Source organism: Notamacropus eugenii, chromosome 1 (genome assembly GCF_028372415.1).
Source record: "Notamacropus eugenii isolate mMacEug1 chromosome 1, mMacEug1.pri_v2, whole genome shotgun sequence".
NCBI classification, from domain to species: Eukaryota; Metazoa; Chordata; class Mammalia; order Diprotodontia; family Macropodidae; genus Notamacropus; species Notamacropus eugenii.
Window position 1 is genome coordinate 409,652,936 of NC_092872.1, and position 23,199 is coordinate 409,676,134.

The 23,199-nt window shown below is 41.0% G+C and overlaps 1 protein-coding gene across 3 annotated transcripts in view; it reads right to left on the reverse strand.

Moving 5' to 3' along the window:
• The window catches only part of ADRB2 (adrenoceptor beta 2), a 127,475-nt gene that overhangs the window by 54,462 nt on the left and 49,814 nt on the right, over positions 1 to 23,199 (reverse strand). The window contains exon 2 of one of the 3 annotated variants that reach the window (XR_011971985.1): positions 21,135 to 21,272. The exons of the other annotated variants lie outside the window; for them this stretch is intronic. The gene's annotated coding sequence lies outside the window, so the exon portion shown is untranslated. The remainder of the gene's footprint in view (positions 1 to 21,134; positions 21,273 to 23,199) is intronic. 3 annotated transcript variants of the gene reach the window in all.

Here is a 23,199-nt window from a genome sequence, read left to right on the forward strand (position 1 = left end):
GTGGTTCATTTCCCTTTTTTCCTTTTTTTTCCTGGAGGTGGGGTTTGTTTGCTTTTTTCCCCATTACTCTTCAAATTTTGAGTCTCAGAGTCTCGAGTGGAGATCCTGGCTCGTGTGTGTGTCTGTGTGTGTGCGTGTGTGCGTGTGTGTCTGTGTGTGTATGGAAATCTCAGATACCTCACCCACCTCTCCCCCAGTCCTCTGCAGTAGTGAGGCCTGAGTAGAATAGTGTACGACAGGCATCCAGTTCAATGTATATGCCTCCAATACGAGCATTGCTTTGGGGAGCTTTCTTCAGTGAACGTTTATGTATCCAAAAGCCACTTCCCTTCAAAAACAGCCAGGTGAGATTTTTTTAAAGCAATCACTTGATAAATAGCCAGGGATTCTCCAAGTATTTTAGGATTTCAGGGTGAGGAGGCTATTACTATTAATAGCATACATGACAAAGTTAGGATTGGGGTCCCAAAAGATCTGGACAGCCTAGAATAATGGGTTATATGAAATAGGATGAGATTTAATAGGAATATATGTAAAGTCTTCTACTTGTTTAGTTAATGGTTTTGAACCCAAGTACAGGATAGGTAAGACATGTCTGGTGTAATCCATGGGAAAAGGGCTGGGGCACTGTTATCTATATCTAGAGAATCAGTTTGGTACAGCAGAAAGAACACTGGATTTCAAGTCAGAAGACCTGGGTTTGAGCCTTCATTCTGCTCCTCACTATCTGAGTAACCATGGCCCAATCTTCCTTTACAACTTTGAACCTTGGCTTCCTCCTTTATAAAATGAGAACCTTCAAGTGAATGATCTCCATGCTCCCATTCAGTTCCAAAGCCTATAATCCCAGAATAGGAAAGAATCCAGTAGATCCTCTAGTCTGGGGGGACCCCCTAACTTCACAGGCAACTTTATAAAGTGCAAGGTAGCTCTTGCCTAAAACAAAAGTTTCCTTCCTCTCCTGCAGTTCAAGGTAAGTGTGTTTTCTCTAGCTCCCACTACAATCCTCCAGCTATGTGATGACAGCAATGATCACAGGCAGTGTGTAGAAATTACAAAGAGCTAGAGATTTAGAGATGGAGGCACTGACTTGGAATCCTGATACTTGCTCCCTGTGTGACCTTGGAAGCAAGGTACTCCACCTCCCTTGACCTCAGCTTCCTCATCTTTAAAATGGGGAATTGGGTAAGAGGGCATCTGGGGTTTCTTCCAGCTTTAAAACTGTGATCCTATAATTTTATTTAATGACAAAGTGGTCGTTGGAAAGTCACTTTCCCTTTTCCATTTGCACCTCTTTAAAATGAGGTAACCATTTCTGTGCTGTTTCCTTCCCTCTCACAAAGCTGACATGTCGTGACGATCAAAAGAGATAATGAATGAGAAAGGTCTTGGGAATCATAAGGGACTATAACGGCAGTTATGATGATGACAATGATGATGATGATGTGCTCTTTCACTATTCCTTCTCTTCTCCAGATTAAGCATACCTAGTTCATCTAAAGTACATTAACTTGTTGAGAACAGGACTTGTTTCATTTTTGTTTTGTATACTCAGTTCCTATTAAACTTTCATTTTATTGGTGTCTGGCAAAAGGTACCTCTCCCTGGCCTAGTTTCCCTCCTCTGGACATACTCTAATTTGTCAGTGTTCTTCATAAAATATGGCACCCGGAATGACCATACAACTCCAGATGTGGTTGAATAAGGATAGGGGTCAGCAAAGCTGCCACTTTCCTTGATTTTAATAATAGTTTGCATTTATTATTAGCCCTCTACATTCCCGATCTCATATGTTTGGGACACCGTGATTCTATCCTTTTAATGCAAGTTATGATCAAATTCACTTTTTGTTTGTTAGATCCCATTCTTGACATACTTGAATTGAAGTCCACCAAAGCTTTTTCACAGAAATTACACTAGATATGTCCAATCTATCCTATATTTGGGAAAATCATACTGGACAAGTGTAAGACTTTGTTGATTTCTGTGAAATCTCATCTTATTTAATTTAGCCCATCATTCTAGCCCGTCCAGATATTTTGGGACTCCCATCACAACTTTGTTACTTATGCTATCTAAACATTATTACATGACAGAGATAAGTATATGGAGTCTCATTATACTTACAAAACTTTTGGAATCTATAACAAGGGAAGGATCCGTGAACAAGTATAAACTACTAGGGGAAAGATGACGTGTTTTCTCTAAGAGAAATCACTACTAAATTATCTTAGAATTTCTGGCAGAATAAATATGCAGGTGGATAAATGGGAACTGATTAATACAAGCTATCTAAGCTTTCCAAAAAGTCTTTAACAAAATGCTTCACTACAGGTTATAAACAAAAAGTGAGTCACTAAGGGAACTGAGCTCGGTAGTTTTGTCATGGATGGGGAAGTGACTTAAAAACAACAAACAAAGGATAGGGATAAACAGCCAGCTCTCTGAAAAAAGAAGCAGAAACCCCAAGATTCTCCAGAGAGCAAGGGTAGGACCAGGATGATTTTGTATCTTTAGAAATGCTGTTTAGGATAGTGGCCACACTTGAGGTTTGTCAAGGACACTCAATTCTTCAGGGCAATAAAAGAATGATAAGAGGTATAGCGCCCCCCGCTTCCTACTTCCATGAGCACCACTTGAATCTGCCATCTTTCTCCCTCCAATCTCGTCTTTGTACCATGTTCAAATCATCTGCTCAAGTAAAGTTCAGATTATAGCATTGTGCTGTTGCATTGTGGAATAATGGAAAAGATCATTAGAGCTTAGAAAGGTGCCTTTCCAACTCTAAATATTAAAGGCCTGTGCTTCAGTGCCTAGGACCTCACAGAGTAGTTGACACCTTTCGAATGAACTCACTATTTATTTTTCTTATTATGGCTCATTCCCTACAAGACTATAAATCCCATGAGAACAGGTATTCTTTTTAATCTAAATTTTGTATTTTCACCAGCCCTGAATGAAGTACCAGGTACTCAGCAGGTGCATAATAAATATTTGTTGAATGAATGAGTGAGTGAATATCGAGAAGGAAGGTGGCATAGTGGAAAGCACATTGTTTTTAGAGTCATAGGATTTGGGTTTCCATATTCAGGGTTGCTTTTTACTATCTACGTGGCCTCTGAATGAAGGGAAAAACATTTATTGAGCACTTAGGGAATGCCATTCACTATGTTAAGCTCCAAGGTGCTTAAAAAGGGAATACAGTCCCTGACTTCAAGAAGCTTACTTTCTAATATGGGGAGGTAGGGGAGACAACACCGGTGGAGGAGTGAAGATGGAGAGGAGTATTTTGTTTTGGAAAGTTATAAGGGTAGTGAGTGGAGCCATAAAAAGTAGACTAATATAACTTTTTCCTGGAATAGTGACAGAGCTAATTTGATTAAATTTCAAGAATGGAAAAAAGAGGAAGCGGGTGAAAGATACAGGGGAAGCAGCAAGATAGCTGTTGAGCAAGAAGATGGTCTGAGAGTGAAGGGAAGCATGACTAGGGTGGGACCTAGAAGTAATAACAATTCAGACAACAACCAATCAGAGGCCCCAGGGCAGCAATTTCTTGAAAGAGTTAAATCCTCATGGACGGGATGCAAATTGGCTAAACTTTCTGGCCTTACTTTTCTCCTATGTAAAGTGAGAGAGTTGAATTAAGTGACTTCTAGTGTCCTTCCCAGTCTAAATCCTATAATTTATGAATAAAGTTCAAATTCCCTAGCTTGGCATTCAAGGCTTTTCACAATAAGGGAAGACTAATCTCGTACTATTTCCTTTCATGTGTTCTATACTCCAGCAAAATTGAGAGACTGGCCATTACTAGTGTATTTCCTGAACTTTCCCACCCCATGTGTCTTGGTTCAAGCTGTTTTCTCTGCCTGGAAGTTCTCTCTCACACATTTTTACCTCCCATCTACTGAAATCCCACCAATCCTTGAAGGTCCAATTCAAATAGTTAAAGAAATTTTCCCTGATCTAAATAACATATTAACTACTTTTCCTTCCTCAAATTTCACATAGCATTTTCTTGAACCTGTTTTAGATGTGTAGAAAGATCAGCAAGATTTTGTGTTGGCCAAAATATAGTGCCAAAGTCTGGGAATTTCTTACTATTAGATGTGTATGATATAGTGCATTCTGCTGGCCTTTTTTTTAAAGCTCTTTTTCTAGATGGGGTGGCTCCTAGCTTTGCCTTTGCAATAAAAGAACACAAATCTTTCCTTGTCAAGAAGAGACTTTCTAGACACTGCACCTTAACATGGAGATATGGATATTCCCAAAAGGCTGAAGCACAGCAGTGGAGACATCCAGCAGAGAGAACTCAATAGTGGGCAGAGATGTGCCATCCAACAGAGTGGAGAGTTAGTGCGCAACTGAGAAGAAGAAAGAAAAGCATTACATCATTGGAGGATATCAGCAGCTTGGAAGCATTGGAAGAGTGAGTTGCCCTGGCCATTTGTGTCTCTTATGTGTCTTCCATGACTGTGTTCTTGGCTATACAGGTTTCTGACCAGCTTTGACCATGATGGTTCCTGACATATGTACTCTGGCCAAAGAAGTTTCTAGTGTGGGCACCCACAGATCTTTTTTAGATCTTTTTTTTTTTTTCTTGTCATTTTATTTGCCAGGCTGTTTGATTAAAATGTCGTTTGTTTTGAACTAACTTGCCTTCTGGATGGCTGATAAAAGTAACCATATCTGTGAGGACCTGTGAGCTATGACACTGAGTGTGTGATCTTGAACCAAGGACCTTGTACATGATGGGATGCCCCAAGTACTACAAATGTATCATGAATTATTTTATGTCATGGTGATTTTTGCATATATAATATCCCTTTATTCTGCTGGAAGTTCCTGGATGCTATGGAGTATACTGAAGCAACTAGGTGGCACAGTGGATAGAGTGTTGGGTCTGGAGGCAAGAAGACTTGAGTTCAAATCTGGCCTCAGATACTTTGTTAGCTCTGTGACCCTGGACAAGTCACTTAACCTTTGTTTGCTTCAGTTTCTTCATCTGTCAAATGGGGATAAGAATAGTACCCACCTTGCAGGGTTGCTGTGAGGATCAAATAAAATAATAATTGTAAAGCACTGTGCCTGGCACATAGCAAGAGCTATATAAATATTAGCTTTTATTATTAGTGGGGAGTGAACTGGACTTGCATTCAGGCAATCTGAATGTTGGGTCCCAGCTTCGATATTTACTAGCTATGGGACCTTGGCAAAGTAATTGCCCCTGATGGAGACAAACAGAGTTGTCCATTTATCTCCACAGAGCTGTCTTGCTTCTTTTGTTGGTGTGAGGGCCCAGGGACCATGTCATAAGCACACTTTGAATCTCCCCAGAATTGAACATAGGGTTTTGCTATCTGTAGGTTTTTAATAAATGTAAGTTGGATTATATTAAACTGATGACTCGTGGTTGACAGATTTCCGATAGTTGGCAATAAGGTAAAAAAAAATTAGTGTAAATGCATTTAGAGGAAAGTAATCTCAATTTTTCTCTGAGGATGAGTAAATCTAGGCACTTTGCCAGAGTCTAGCAAAGATTCTCTGTAGACCATTCCTGAGGATGCCAGCTCCAGTAAGAATGTCAGTAATAATAACTTCCATTCAGAGAGCGCTTTAATGTTTACAGTATGCTTAGCCAAAGAAACATGAAACATTCTGGGTGCTATTAGATTATGAGCTCCTTAAGGGCAGAGACTGGCTTTTGTCTTTATTTGTATCCCCTGTACCTGGCACACAGTAGGTACTCAACAAATGCATGTTGACTGGCTGACTCTTGGCCAAAGAGAGACTCTTCTCTCCTCATAGACTCCCATCAAGATTCTTTGTTAGCTTCAAGATTCTCTGTTTCAAACTTCTACTAATGTCTTGCCTAAGAATTCATAATGGAATGGTGGTGACCCTAGAACCTCAAAAACTAAGACAGCAGAGAGAGAAAAAATAAGATCTGACAACTTGGACCAAGAGGAAAAGACTTTGAATATGGCCCTGGGCACGGACTGTGTGACAATTACTCAAGGGCCTGACTAGTAAAGCAGGAAGACACTCTGTCATCAGTGGAACTCCTACAAGGAATTTCCTTTTTTTGTTATTTAGCTATAGTAACTGATGAAGTCCATCTACTAAGGTGTGGATGGGCTGAGATCAGTATCAATCAACCAACCAACCAATGAGAATTTATTAAGTGTTAGCTATGTGCCAGGTACTATGCTAGGCCTTTGGGTTACCAAGACAGAAAATGACAGTGGGGGAAGTGCTCACATCAATGAAATCGTGGACCCCTGAAGTACAGACATAAGATTTTGGCCACTGTCTCTCCAGAAAACTAGAATGTTCCACAGAAGAAAAGAGAAGAGACCAAAAGAATGAGTTTGCTTTAGACTAAAAAGAGTAAGCCTATAGTAGAATGGAATCATGGAATTATAGAAAATCAGAGTTGGAAGGGACCTCAAAAGGCATTTAGTCCAAGCTATACCTGACCACGAATTCCTTCAACAGTGTTACTGACAAGCAGTTATCCAGTCTCCATTTGAATACCTCCAGGATGGGGAAGTTATCTCCTCCAGAGGTAGCCCATTCTATTTTGGATTGCTCTGATTGATAGGAAATGTGTCTTTACATGGACACTAAAATTTAGGTTCCAACATAACTTCTATCCATTACCCTTAGTTCTGCCTTCTGGGATCAACCAGAACAAGTCTTATTTGTATAATTGACCTTCAGCTACTTGAAGGCAACTATTATGTCCCTCCTGAGTCTTCCTTCTCTGGATTGTGGTTTCTCTTCAGTTGAGTAACATTTGGCATGATCTTAAGATCTTTCACCAACTTTATCACCCTTTTCTAGATGGTTTCTGACTGAATAGTATCCATCTGAAAATGTGGCTCCCAGAACTGAGCAAAATAATCCAGGTGTAGTTTGACCAAGGTAAACAAGGAGATCATCATCTCCCTCATTCTAGAGGCCACGATCCTATTAACATGGTCTATAAGATTACAAGGGGCATAAAAAGAATAAACTTGGCTTTGTTCATCAAATTTCAGATACCAAAAGAAGAGACTCTACTGGAAACTTGAGACATGGTTTTGGGGGAAAATAAAAGGAAGTCCTATTGAAGTTATGGAATATGTTGCTCCCATAAAATGGTACCTCCAGGGGAGAGGTTTAAAAAGAGTTTGGACAAACCTGGGAATGGCATTTCTGAAGACATTCCTCATCAGCTCAAAATATCTTCATTACCTCTGACCCACATGATAAAATCCAAACTGCTGATCATGGAGTTGGAGCACATGTGCAATTAGGCTATAGCCTACGTTTATACCACCATTTCGTCCCATTGCCCTTCCCATATTTGACAATCTTGACGAACTAGACTACTAGCAGTCCTCTGAATTTCTCTCCCCTGCTCCTATCCTGACACCATATATTTGCCCACACAGTGCCTTCTGTTTGGAATGTCTTCTTCTTCTCCTTAAAATCTCCACTTATTAAAATCTTACCCATTCTTTAATACGTAAATTAAATGTGCCTCTCCTCTCTGTGAAGCCTCCCCTGAAAAACATCTTTCCACATATCTAGAATTTCTCTCTCTTTTTTCCCACAATACCTTATACCTATTTTTTTCGGAAAGAGCAGGGGACTTAAATTGAGGAGTTGTTGTTCAGTCATGTCTGAATCTTTGTGATCTCATTTTGGGTTTTCTTGGCAAAGAGTGGTTTGCCATTTCCTTCTCCAGCTCATTTTACAGGTGAGAAAACTAAAACAAATGGGGTTAAGTGACCTGCCCAGGGTCACACAGTAAGTTTCTGAGGCCAGATTTGAACTCAGGAACATAGGTCTGCCTGACTCCAGTAGTGGTGCTCTATCCACAGCACCAGCTATTGAAGATCATATTCCAGCTCTGGTACCTACTGTGTGAACACAGATAACTTACTCACCTTTCTGAGTTCCTGTTTTCTCATCTGTAAAATGGAGAAAATAATACCTCACAGAGAAATTGTGAGGAAAGAAATTTGGAACCCTTGAAGCACTAAAGAAATGAGATTTGTTATCCTCAGTGATCACTGATCATTATCAATTGTGTCCATGCTTTAGCCTCCCAACTAGACGGCGAACTCCCGAAGAACAAGAAAAATGTTTGGTTGTCAAATGTTGTAGTTTCCAGCTTTCCTAACATATTTGTCCCCTTCTCTCCAACCACAGAGGTATCACCCTATTTCAGGGCCTCGATACTTCTCACCTCAACTATTGCAATAGCCTTTTAATTGGTCCCCCAGCCTGATGTCTCTCCCATCTCTCCACACTGCAATCCATCCTCCACTTAGTGGTCAAAGTAATTTTTCTAAGGTGTAGGTCTAATTATGTCATTTCCCCTTATGGCAAATGGTGGTTTTTTAATGCCTCCCAAGTCAGGTATAAAGTTCTTTGTCTGGCATATAAAGCTCTTCAGAACCTATCCCCTTCCTCTTTCTCATTTTCTTATGCATAAGTCCCCCTCCACCCACTTTGTGATTCAGTTACAATCACCTGCCTGCTGTTTCTCACAATGTTACACCTTTCTGTGTTTGCACTAGTTATCCCCCACGTCTAGAATTCTCTGCCACCTCCCTTCTGTCTTTCAGTTTCCCTGACTTCCTTAAAATTCAGTCCAATTCCCTGGTTTCCCCTTTCTCCCCAGCTACTACTGCCTTCTCCTCTCAGATTATCATCCATCTATTCTATATTTATCTTGTATCTACCTAGTTATTCACATTTTATTTCCCCTATTTGAATGTGGACTACTTGAATTTAGAAACTGTTTTTGCCTTTCTTTGTATCCCCAGGGCTGGTACAAAGTAAGTGCTAAAGAAATGCTGATTGATTGATTGACATTGAGTCTCCCCTAGCATTGAACTCTGTTTACAATGAGTCCTCAAAATTTCTTCAAGGTTGAGTCCCTAGTTTGGCATCCTCCTAGCGAAGGTAGCCCTGGAATCATTCCTATGGCCACGTGCGATGCTTAGCTGAATCTGCAGGTCATATCAAAGACTTCTATAAACATCTGCACGAAGCATGTGCTGTGCTTGGGTGCTGACACGGCATTATCTACCGCAAAGTAAGCAGTTTCTTGATATTTGAGTCATTCTCATTAAACTTCTCCTGGTGGCATCTGCTGACAGTCTACAAGGTGAAGGCTTCTGCTCTGAGCCTCCCTCCCATTGCTCTCCTCCTTTCCACTGCCAAACTCTTTAAAACTACATCCTAAACTTGCAATAAGACAGTTCAGGTTGTCCTCTCTAGGATCACATCCAACTTTCTTACTATACAATAAGATTATCACGTTCCTTTTCCTCTTTCTTAGAATCACAGGATTCAATGTCAGAAGGTCCCTCAAGAACCAATTAATTCAACCCATACCTGAACAAGGGGTCATCCCTGACAAATGGCCACCCAATCTCCACTTAAGGAACTCTAAGGAAGAGGAACACACTTCCTCCTGAGGTCATCTGTCCAACTTTGGAGTTAAGAAATGTTTCTTCCCCGTCAAGCTTCAATCAACTTTTCTATTCCTTCTAACCATCCCTTTAACCATTTGGGACCAAGAAGAATTCCATTCTATTCTGTTTCATTCCACAAACAAATGTGCTTTGGCTATGAAGTCAACAATGCAAAATTGTCCTTGTTCTCAAGGAGCTGGGTCAATGATGATGTGAGGAGAGGAGATAATATGTACACTCATAAGTAAATATAAAATGCATATGAACAAAATGCAAATTAATTTGGGGAAAGCACTAATAATTTGTGGGGGGAAGACTGGGAAAGGCCTCATATAGGTGATAGCATGCATTGAAACTTGAATGAGGCTTGGGATTCCAAGAGACAAAGTTGAACAAAGAGCATTTCAGGCCTATAAAACCTACAAAATATCTTATAAGGGAAGTAGCAAGGAGGCGAATTTGGATACCACAGAAAGCATGTGAGGGGTAGCACCTATCTCAGAAAATAGTATGAAATAGTCTGAAAAGCTGGGTTGGGGCCATGTTGTGAAGGCCAGTGCCAAAGAGAGGAGTTTGTATTTTATCCTAGAAGGAATAAGGAGTCTTTGGAGCTTTCTTAATTAGGGAGTGATATGGAGAACTAGCCTAACCCCTCCCTGAGATGACAGCCATTCAAATACTCAGATGCTCTTCTGCACCTGACCTTGTAAGAAGTAGCCAGGTATCACAGTATGGGTGCTGCATCGAGGATTCCAGCATCTGGATTCAATTCCCAGCCCTGATGTTGGTAGCTGGTTGACCCTGGGGAAGTCACTTCAACATTGTGACTCCCAGTTTCCTTATCCATAAGAAGGGCATCTTCAGACCTGTCCTGGCTACTTCACCACCTTGTACAGAAGGAGATCTTTTGTCAGCCTTCAAGTACAAGCGTGAATTGAAGTTACTCTTCTTGATGAGAAAAATAAATAAATAGAGTATCCTTTCTTGACTTTCTGATTTTCTTCCTATCTTTCTGGCTTCTCTGGCTTGATTTTTTCCTTCTCTCTGCTTTTAGGATAGGGATAAGGTATGAATCTCTGATTTTATTGGTATCTGCAACTCCCAGGTGAGGAACTCTTTTTACAAATGCAGTTAGACACCTTCTCTCCCTTTTATAATTTGAAAGAGATGCCTAGAACAGCTAATCTCTATCCTTTATAAAGCACTTACTACGTCTGTCGCTGTGCACTGGTTATAATAATTATCTCATTTGGTCCTCACAACAACCCTAGGAGGCAGATGCTATTATTACCCCTATTTTACAGATGAAGAAACTGAGTCAAATAGAGGTTAGGAGACTTGCTCAGGGTCATAAAGCTAGTATGTATCAGTGGCAGGATTTGAATACAAGTCTTTGTGGCTTCAAGGTCAGCTCTTTATCCACTACTCCACACTTCTCCCTGCCTCCCTCCCCCCCCCCACAACTACATATACACTTTTAACTATGGGAATTCTCCTGGCTCCCTGTTCTTTTTTTCTCAGTATTCTTTCACTGAAAGAACTGATCCCATCACATGGCTTTAACTACTACTCTTAATAGTAATTAAGCAGTATTACTTAATATAACAACAATAGTGATTATAGCTAGCATTTTTTATAGTACTTTGAGGTTTGTAAAGAACTTTACAAATATCATCTCATTTTAACATTGCAACAACCCTCAGAGGTAGGTACTATTATTATCCCCATTTTACAGATTGACAAATTGAAGGCAAAAGGGTTTAAGTGACTTGCCCTAGGTCACACAGCTAATAAGTATCTCAGGTTGTATTTGAATTCGTCTTCCTGACTCAAGATCCAGCAGTCTATCTACTACATCTCCTAGCTGTAGGTAATTCTCAAAATCTCTCTGCAGCTTTGACTGCTTATTGAATTCCAACCTCTGTACACTTGGTTATCCCAAGTGGGGATGTTCTTTTTTCCTTCTTATCTCCAGTTCTTGGCATAGTGTCTGGCATATAGTAAATGCTAAATAACTGCTTGTTTAACTTATTGATTCCATCACTACCTCACACTGACCATTTTCCAGGTAAGAATTCAAGTATGGGCTGGATAACACCTAAAGGGAATATCATGGAAGAGGATCATGATGACCTCTGAATGCCTTTCTGGTTAAGAGAATTCTCCGTCTGAGACTATATCCTCCAACTTCAGCATGATGTAATGAAATGGGCCTGCATGTAGTATCATAGGACCTGGGTCAAACCCTTACTTTGCTTTTCCCTAGCTGTCTGATATTGGGGCCCAATAGGGTGACTTCTGTGGACCTCAGTTTCATCATCTGTAAAATAAGGAACAGTTTGGATTAAGTAGAGGATTTCAGGAGGTGCCAGTTCCATAGCCCTAATCTATGATTCTGTAGATTCTATAACCATGATTCCTGCCAAATCAGATTCCCCTACCCCCTGAGGCAGGAGAATCTAGAATCCAAAAAGGAACCTTCTAACATGGAACACATTGTACCTTCAGAGCTGAGGATCAGTTTCCTCAGGCATAAAACAGGAATAACAATCCCTGCTTTGCCAACCTTGTAAGATCTTTGCCAAGATCATACAAACGACCAGCCTCACTGGGTGAAGACAAAGAATTGGGTTCTCACCACTTCTCTGCCATTGACTCTCTGCATAGCCTCAGGCAAGTCACTTTTAGTTCTTGAAGGTCCTGTCATACTGTCTATCTAGTGATCAAAATCTAAAGTTTCTCTTGACCACAGCTTCCTGATGGGGTTGGTCTCTCTGATCTCTAAGGTCTCTTCCTGCTCCAAAAATTCTTTGAGTGCACATAAGGCCCTAGAGCATTTTGTGACTTACAAAGCACTTTTCTCCCAACATGCTTGCAAAATAGGGCAAGGATGATTATCCACATTTTTACAAATAGGAAAACTGAGCCTTAGAGAAGTGAATGGCAGAACCAAGATCCAAATTCAAGGGTCAAAGATCAACACTGTAAACATATTAAAGGAAAGATAATAGAATTTCCACTCAAAGGACCTGGATTTAAATAGTATTTACTGTTTAAATATCACTTAATAGCTTCATGATGTTGGTCAAATCATTCCTTTCTCTGAGTGTTAGTTTCTTTAGCTATAAAATAGGAAGGCTGGATTAGATGAAATCTGAAGTTCCTAAAATTCTGCGATTCTGTGATTCTACATTCTTGTCAAGCTCACGAGTTAGGCCTTGACCATTACTTTGGAACAGAAAAGTCAAGGAAAATTCATAGTCAGATGACAGCTTTAACTCGTGATTAGGGGATGAGAAGCCTTCTATCAGGACATTCCTAAAGTGGATTTCTTGTCTCCCACCCACCACTTTACCATCATGTCTCACAGGGACAAAACCCTTTTCTCACCGTCTGTGACATATCTCATTCAGCGACCACAGAGCTTGGAAGGCTTAGCTCACCCAAAAGAGGCCTGTGTGGGGTGGAGAGAAGTCTCAACCCTTAGTTAACAGTCAGCTCTGAAAGGAAGCAGGCCTTCCACACTCCATGTGTCAGGTTTTTCAGGGCCTACCCCCTTCCTTCCCAACCCATGCTTTCCAGAATTGGGTATAAAATCCCAAAATAATAGAACTGAAAGGAATGTTCTAACATCAAATATGTAACATCAGGGCTGGAAAGAGCTAGGGGACAGAGAATATCAGAGCTCGGAGGCCATTAGACCATGGAACACAGAATGTTAATGCTGAAAGGAAACAGACCAGGGGTTCTTAATGTTTTTTTTTTCCTGGTGTCACAGGACAGCCCTTTGACAGTCTGGGAAAGTCTATGGACTCCTTCTCACAATAATGTTTTTATAGAACCGATGAAATGCATAGGATTACAACATAAACCAAACTATTTTGAAATATAGTTATTAAATATTTAGGTAAACAAGTTCATGGATCTGACGTTCAGAACCCCTGACTAGAAGAAAGAATGTCAGAGCTGGGAGGATCCTTAGAATCACAGCATCTCCGTCAGAAGCCATCTTGTACAACCCTTATATGAAAGAGAATCCCCTGTACAACTTATTCCTCAGGTGCACATCGTCTATATTTTGCTTAAGGACTCAGAGTGTGCTGGAACAAGTACCAACAGGCTCATTTGGAAATCAAAAACACTCCAAACCCGAGCTTGATCTATTGTTTTGTTGATTGACTAGACTTAAGAAAGTGATGGAGAAAATGTACAATGCGGATTAAATGATTGAATGATAAATTGAATGATTGAATTTAAAAGTGTGTTTTGGTTGTTAAACATTTACCAGCACGCCCCTGCCAGGAGCCTACTATCTTCCCAGTCAGTCTATTCCACTTTTCAGTAGCGTTAGTGTTAGGAAATTTGTTTTACTGTAAGTCTAAATCTGCCTCTGCAAATTCCACTCATTGCACGTAATTCTGCCCTCAGAGGCAGATCAGAGCACGATTTGATCCCACCCCATGATCGTTCATCGATATTTGAAGGGAGCTAGGAGGTCTCCATGATAAAAAGCCAATAAGTCAGTCAGTCAACAAGTATTTATTAAATGCTTACTATGTCCCTATTGTGCTAAACACTATAAAATCTTTTCTCCAAGTTCGTTGTCCCCATTTCTTTCAAATAATCCTCATATAAAATGAGTTTGAGGCCACCCTGGTTGTCTTCTTTCTGTTTATGTTTAAATTTATTAACCTCTTTCCTAAACTGTGATTTCCAGAGCCAATCATAATATTAAAACTCTGGTCTGACAAGATCATACATAATACCATGTGACTAGCACCTCCTTAGAACACTTTGCAAACCACAACCTATGTGAGCTACTTGTTCAGACTAATATTAAGCCAGTGGTGGGGAACCTGCGGCCTTGAGGCCACATATGGTCCTCTAGGCCCTCAAGTGTGATCCTTTGACTAAAGTCCTCTAAGTTCCCAAATATAGCCCTTTCACTGAATCTTCAGTCAAAGGACTGTACTTGAGGACCTAGAGGGCCACATGTGGCCTTGAGGCTGCAGGTTCCCCATCCCTGTGTTAAACTCTTTTTGCTGCCACATCACACATTACAATGCTCATTCACACTGAGCTAGGAGTCCACTAAATTCCCAGGATCTTTATCAGACAAAATGTTGACTAGCCATGTCTTCCCTACATTTTACTTATGAAGTTGATTTCTCAAACAGAACATAAAAAAAAGAGAACTATAGGGGCCCTTAGAACATAGTACACAGAATGGCAGAGTGAGAAGGGACCTCCAGTATCTCATCTCCAACTTCCAATTGGAAATTCCAAAGTGGATATGCTAAAGACATCTCAAACTCAACATGTCAAAAAATGAACTCATTATCTTTACCCCCAGCCCCTCCCTTCTTTCTAAATTCCCTATTACCATCAAAGGCAATACCATTCTCCCAGTCACCCAGACTTGCAACTTTGATTGTAAGCCCACTTAGCCAATCTGTTGCCAAGTCTTGTTGATTTTATCTTTACCATGTCTTTCATCCAAGCTACCTTCTCTCTTCTGACACTACAACTTCCCTGATAGAAGGAAGCATCATCAGTTCACACTGATTTTGCATATTTGATATTTCAATAGCCTGTTTCTAGTTGTTCTCCTTGCCTCAAATCTCTCTCTACTCCAAGCAAACCTTTACTAAGCTGTCAAAATTATCTTCTTCAAGTAAAGGTTTAACCATGTCACCACCATCCTCTCCCCCATTCAATAAACTCCATTGGCTTCCTAGCACCTCCAAGATCAAATATAAAATCCTCTGTTGGGCATTCAAAGCCCTTCAAAACTCTTTCCTATGTGACCACTTTTCTCACATCTTAGGCCCCCCCTCCACTAAATTGTGATTCAGTGACACTGGCCTCCTTGCAGCTCCTCACATAAGACACTCTATCTCCAGACTTCAGAGATATTTGTCCCCTATGCTTGTAATTTCCTCCCTCATCATCTCTACCTTCTGACTTCTGTGGTTTTCTTCAGGTCCCAGCTAAAATCTCACCTTTTACAAGAAGACTTTTTTATCCCTCTTAATAGCAGCTTCCCTCTGTTAATTATATTAAATTTATCCTGTATATATCTTGTTTGCACATAATTGTTTTTATGCTGTCTCCTTCATTAGCCTGGATCTCCTTGAGGACAGGGACTATCTCTTGTCTTTCTGGATCTCTAGCACTTACCACAGTTTACATAGTGTACACAGTAGGCTCTTAGCACTTAGCACAGTACACTCTTAATATGCTTAGTACACTTATAATATGCTTAGTACGCTCTTAATATGCTTGCCAACTGATGGATTTACAGATCATTCAGTCTAACCCCTTTACTATAAAGATGGAAAAAATGAGGCCAAGAAAGACAAAGCGATTTGACAAAGCTTGTATATTAAGTCACTGGCAGAGCAGGCACCTGAACCCAAGCCCTTTGACTTCTGAGCCAGTGCACTTTGCTCCACTCCATACGTTCTCTATCCCAGGAGGGTGTGTGGGGTGGCCATACTTCAGACACAGCAAGAAACATAGCATCTTTCTCAGCAGAGCCCAGTGGAGTAGGAGGTCTCTTTGAGGCTGGAAAGAACTCAAGAAAAGCAAACAGAGAAAGTACAAAAAATGTTCTCTTGCCTGTTCTTACCTTCTTTCTTACCCAAGCACACATACTTTTTTGCTAATGCAATGGTGGCTGCTGGTAAAAGTGGTTTAGCGGCTTTGAGAAGATGTCCTTCTTTTCAGGGACAATCACACTTGTGTCCCTTACTGGCCTTGTTTTGTGGTCTCTCAATCAGGCAACCTCTTCAGCTGACTCAACTGGTTTTTCATAGCCTTCCTCTTTTGGTCGCCTGGGATTCTTGACCCTGAAACCCTGTTCTGGCCTACCCTCTTCAGAGGTGGTGACTTTTCTCTCTCTCTGTCCTGTCTCTCCTTTAAAATGTGTTTGTCCTGTCCCCCAGTTCTTGCCAAGCCTAGAGGCCTGTATTGGGCTACCCGAGTCTTTCCTACCTGTCCCAGGTCTTCGGCTGGCCACACCGGATGCACATATGAGAGAAAGGACGTTCCAGAGTCGAACAGGGGTTGAGCTTTATTCCAGGGAATCGGTTACAAGTGCAGGGAAGGTCTTCCTTAGGAGGAAGAGGGGGAGATTTCCTAAGGAGGCTAAGCTTAAGGGATTGGAAGTAGAAGTACAAGCGGGGAGAGAGGGGGAGGGGAGAGAGGAAAGAAAAGAAGCGGAGCCCTACTTTTCTCTTTGGCTCCACACGTGCTAAGAGAGAGCTTTCTGGCTTCCTTAATCCTACTTAATCTTCAGCCACACAGTTTGCATCTCAATACCATGCTGTTAGGTAACTAGGTGTGCTCCAATCCGGGACAACCTCGAGGGCAGGGAGACTCCACCCATCAGGTATCTCCGGGGGAGAGGCGGAAATACCCGAGCTAGCCGAGCTAGCTCAGTCTGACCTTCTCGAACCCCCGCTGTTCATGGAGGGCCTCGTAAGACTCTAAGATTTAGAAGTCCCACTTTTACCTGCCCGAGACTGTCCACACAGAATTGAGCTTCCAGTCCCAACAAGTTCTCCTGGACCCTACTTGCTGCTTCATAACCTAACAAAAGCAGTTTGGCTGTGATGTGCATGAATCTGTTGCCATTAAAGGTGACACACTGACATTTCACAACACAGCCTTTGGGTGACACTCAACCCCCAAATCCCTCAGATTCCACTGCATAATCACAAAACTGGAGAGCCTTCTGGTCACAGAATGTCAGAGCTAAAAGGGACTTCAGAGTTAAGTGTACAAAATGTCAGGGCAGGGAGAGAACATAGAACAGAAAACAGAAAACAAGAACATAGCCAGGTGGGGCAGAAAGACATGGTAGAGGTTATGTTGTTCAATGATCTTATTTTTCATAGGAGCATACTGAGGCTCATGAAATGATTTGCCTGTGGTTACTCAGTGAGTTAGTAGCAGAGCTGGGTCTCAATTCCCAGGGTCCCTTCTTTCCTCTGATGGAATGTTAGAGACCTCTCCTCCCAGAACCTTCATTTAAGGAGGGAGCCCAGGTCAGTGATCTCTTCATTTCCCACCTTGGTGTACAACTCTGGACTTCATCATGTCCCAGCCTTAATATCCTCTTCCCCTTCTTTATTTTTCTTCTTCCTTTCCTATTCTGTTTTTATATATTGATTATTAGCTCCTTAAAGGCAGGAACTGACCTTTGATTTCTTGATACTCCTAGTGATTAGCACAGAGCCTGGCACATAATAGGCACTTTATAAATGATTATTGACTGGATCATTGACTAATACATATTATTAAAATGGGGTTTGATGTATACCTAGATTACCTGAGATGGTATCATCCATTGTGCGGACATGCTTCTGGGATACTGGAGAACTACAGGATTCATGTACATTGTGCATTAGCCTAAACCACTGAGTTAGGAGTGACCTTTTCCATTGGTTGTGTTGCTGGAAAGATTAGCATCTTTGAGATGGTCTGACTCAGCAGCTCTTTCCACTTTTCTGTCTGAGGGTGAACATCTCCTTCACTGATACCATAAGGTAATGAGGAGGGATCTGAAGGCCATCTCCTTGTACTTCAGGCCATGTGGTCCCAAGAAATGGGCCTGGGCTTTTGACTTTTCCTTTGTTCTCTTTTCCACTCTAGATGCAAAGAGTAAAGTCTCTAACCCAAAAGCATGAGCCATAGAGATCCGAGGGACCAGAAATCCCAGACAGGTATAATATTGGCCTTTCAGCAATATCTTGAGGTGCAAGGATTCATGGATGCTAGCCCAGCAGAGATTTCAGATAGAGCAAGAAACATGGCATCTTGAATTTGGTAAGACTAATACTATGTGGGGACCTAGCTAAATTGTGAAATTAATCCTCCCCTTTTCCCTAGAAACTTAGATAGTGTGTGTATATATATGTGCATATGCATGCATGCATGCATGTATTTGTGTGTGGGGGGGAGGTGGCTGAGTGCATCAGTGAGTATGGCTGTGTGTAGAGATATTTATGACCCTTAGGTATTGGGAAAAATGTTGGTATGTTTGCTCTTGCTATATTTTTTAAGTAAATATTCCTTTGTAAAAGCTAATCCAACATCAAATGGTTAGTAGAACTGAGGTGCTGGCCACTGGGCCCCTAAGAAGTGAACATAATTGGTGAGACCTCAAACTGATGGCAGGGTACATATCACATCCCAGAAAAGCCTCAACATGTAAAACAGTTATACTTGAACTTCACTAGCCAACATTCTATGGTCCTAAGGTTGTTACTGTTGTGGTTTGTCCTTTGTTCTCTAAGATGGCCATGAAGTCAGGAAGATGATGTCATGACTTGCAAGTGAATTGGATTTAAGCGAGGCAGGGTAAGCGAGGCAGGGCTGTGCAAAGTCACCAGCCTCACTTTCACCTCCAGAGCCATCTGGGTCCAGGGGCCAGATATAGATCAGGCTGACTGGAGATGCCCCCCATGATCCTAAGAGAAACTGCTATGAAGGGTAGTAGAGTTCTGGGTATTCCAGGATAGTTCCGTTGGGGAGTCTGGGATATGGGATAGGATAGGGTAGTATTGATAGTACATGTTGGTAAACTGCTGAATATTTGGATGCTCTTGTGAAAGAAGTGCCTCAATTTGTGGTGATAACCCTGTTGAGAATCTTCCATTTCTTATCATATTAAAAATATCTATGACTTCTGGAATTTGCTGCTACCTTCTAATGTGAAATAGGGTGGGCGAGGGAGTGTTAAAATTATAGGTAGCTAGGTGATGCAGTGGACAGAAGACTGGGACTGGATTCAGAAATCAGTCCCAGACACTTATTAGCTGTGTGACTAAATCTCTTTGCCTTGGTTTCCTCAACTTTAAAGTAGGGATAATAACAGTACCTTGCAGGATTGTTGTGAGTATCAAATGAGACGATATTTGTAAAGTACTTAGCACAATTTCTTGTACATGGTACCATGGTACCTTAGTAAGTGCTTATTCCTTTAACATTTCCTTCCTTCTAGGCTAATTCTCCTCAGTTAAAGTCAGCTATGAATTCTTTCTTGAGATCCCTAGAAAGAACTCATTCTAATGAAAAGAATACTGGCCTTAGAGCAAGAAGCCTTGCTTTAATATTAACTTGTGTGACCCTGACCAAAATTCCTTCCTCTAAAATTATTGATTTAGAGCCAGAAGAGACCTTGCAAGCCATAAATTCAATCCCCTCATTTAATCCCACGGGAGGACAGGCAGGGTTTAATTATGTGCCCATAATGACATAGCCACTAAAGGTCTGAGACAGCATTCAAACTCAGATCTTTCTGGAATCCAAGTCTGATATTCTATCCACTGTGCCACTTCTCTTTAGAGCTTGTAGACTTCCATCTGTAAAATAAGGAGGTAGCACTAAGTTATTTTTAAGGTCCTCCAAGCTTTTACATTTTATGTTCTAAGCTCTAAGCTTCAAGGCTCTCAAATTCAATGTTCTAAGTTCTAACATATTGTATTCTAAGGACCTTTCTTGTTGCAACACTCTGTGAGTTCACAAGCTAGTGAATTAATATTCACATAGAACTGCTGCTATCTCTTTGACCTTCCAGTGTGAAAACAGCAACAAAGGAAAATGAATGAGGAAATTCTGCATCCAAAAGCAGTGCTGGAAGCCAGGAAGCTAGTGCACAAATAAGGGAAAAACTGAAAAGGGAGAGAAAAGATACTCTTCCCCTTGCCAACCCCCCCTGCCCAAATCAGGAATTCTAACTAGAGTATGAAAAAACCAAATTCCTTCCAATTAACTGTATACTTGCTGTAAAAAGATCAGTCCATTGCACAAAATGCTGTATGTACTAGTTGTCATACGAAAAAGTCAACGTGCCCCAAGCGTTTGGGGATGGGGGAGGAGAAAGTGGGGGTGAGGAAAAAGAGGGGTTGGGAGAGGTGAGGGGGGGAAGAAGAGTAGGTTCTATAGTATGGACCATTAAAAGAGAACATAGAAAATCAAAGCAACTTGGAATGAAGTTAAGATTAGAACAAAGCATATCATATCTGGAAGAGGCCTTAAAAGATAGAGGCAAGTTTAGGCTCGATGAAAATAAACACTTAGAGCTGCCCCAAAGCAGGATGGGGTGTCTGGTAGGCTTTCTCTCATTAGAAAGCTTCAGGCAAAGACTGGATTGACCGCTTTTGGGGTCTGATCTGAAGGGGATTTTTTTTTTCTTTCCAAGTGAAGCCAGGACTGGATAGCTATCAATGTCCCTTCGAACTGTGAAATTCTGTGATTCTATGAACCTCAGAACTGGGAGAAACATTAGAAGATAGAATGAAGGGCAGAGGCAGCTCTCTGAGTTTCATTTGGAAATAGAGCAATTGTCATTGGTAGTTAAATGGTAAACACAGTCACAAAGACCCCTCCAGCCCCAGGTCCAGAGAGTATCACATGCTTAGAGGTGCTGACATGAAGGCAGGTCTGTTGTTTGGAGCCCTGGGGAACTCAGAGGAAAAGCTTGGGAGGACATGTGTGGGAAATGGATCAGGCCAAAAGAAATGAAAAACTAATTAACTGGTAATAAAGTGGAAAGGATGCAGAGGCACAATTCTGAGCATAAATACTTCCTCTATTTCACACGCACACACCACACACGCACACACACACATGCACACACACGTACGTACTTACCACACATATAGAGGGACAAGGTGGTATGGTGGGAAGAACCCATGATCCAGGAAACTTCAGCTCTTGTTCCAGATCAGATGCTAATTCATTGTGCGAATTTAGACAAATCTCTTCGCTTCCCTAGCCCTCAGTTTGCCCCTGTGTGAAACAAGGAGCCTTTTAGCTCTGACAACATGATTCTATAGCCTCTTTTTCTAAAATACTTATAAAATAGCTTGTGGGAGAACAGAGGAAGACTTTGACAAATAGTTGATATCTGGTTCTTTTGCTTCCCAGTTGGAACCCTTCTAAAGATCTCATGTTCTCTTTTTCCCACCTTGACCTGGCCCCAGAACTGTTGCAGCTCAGAAGAGTTTGCTGGAAAAGGCACTGACCTGGAGATCCTAGAATCAGACAAGGAAAGGTCTCGAAAGACCATCTAGTTAAACTCTTTATTTCACATAGGGGAAACTGTGGCCCCAGAAGCAGAAATGATTTGCCTAAGGTCAGCCAGGCTGAATCTCCACAGTTTGGAGGAGCAATCCTAGCGCTAAAGCTACCCACCTTAGGCAATATAGGCACTTTATATACACTTAGTGAATCATTAATAGTCATTTGGTATCTCTGGGACTTTGCATCTGGGGATGATGACTGCTCCTTCATCCTACCTTTTGAGGATATTGTGGGCATAATAGCACCACTTCCATTTCTATGGATGCATCATAATATACCATTTTACAGAAGAGAAATGGACTCATCCAAATTCATACAGGTAGCAATTATCAGACGGCTTGAACTCAGATCTTCTGAATCAAAATCTATGATCTTAATCCTTTATCACAGGGTTTGGATTGCCCGCTTTGATTACATAAGGCTACTACAGGCTTAGAAAGCACGGAAGTAGATCTTTCATAGCAAAGCTCTTGTCTGGAAACTCTTGGTGGGCTGGTACAACTTGGTCCCCCACCAGTGGCAGTCTGTTAGGTCGTCAGGTATTGAGACCATGCTTTCTGCTGGAGTCCCTAGGAAATCTTCCCTTTTAGCCCATTGTAGAGATTCCTGTGTTCATGAGCTGAAAATGCCCTGTAGCTAGGAGATCTGAATTCCTATCAAGAGCCACTCTGGGCAGTAGCAAGAATAATAGTTTTCTTCTCTGGTAGAACCGGATATCCAACTATGCTATAAATAAATAATTATCCAAACTATTTGGTACTATTCGATTAGTAGAAAAGATTAGATAAAGAAGCAAGCACAGTTGTTTGATGAACCCAAAGACCAAAACTACTGGGGTAAGGACACACTATTCAACAAAAACTTCTGGGAAAACTAGAAAGCAGTCAGGCAGAAATTAAGTACAATTCAATATATTACATGATAGATCAAGATAAGCTCTAAATGGATAAATGACTTAGAAATAAAAGATAATATTGTAAAGAAATAACAGAAGTAAGGATGAAATTACCTTTTTAGATCTGTGAGTGAGGAAGAGTTCAAGATCAAGGTGAGAAAGAAGAAAGGAAGAAAGGAAAGAATGGAGGGAAGGAAAGAGGAAGGGAGGGAGGGAGAAGGGAAGAAAGGAAGAGAAAGAAAGAAAACAAGGTAAAGAGCATATAAAATTTAAAAGATTTTGCACAAAATCAGAGCAGTTAAAATTTGAAGGGGAATAGTTAACTGGGGGTGGCAGTTTTGTAGCAAATTTCTCCAATAAAGGTCTCGCCAAGATAAAAGAAACTAAATCAAATTTATAAGAACAAGAGCCATTCCCAGGTAGAATAATGATCTACTTATAGATATAATGTATGATTTACACAGATGGTGTTCAAAGGAAGAAATCCAAATAATAAGCAAAGATATTAAAAAAACAAACTCCCAAACACCAGTCATTAGAGAAATGAAAACAAAAGCAATTCTGTGATTCCATCTCATATCTGCTAGATTTGCAAAACTGATAAAACTGGAAAAGGATAATTGCTGAAGAGACTGCAGGAAAATAGGCATACCAATACACCATCAGTGGAGCTGTGAATTTGTCCATCATTATGGAAAATAGTTTGAAACTGTACACCCCAAATGACTGACTTGTGCA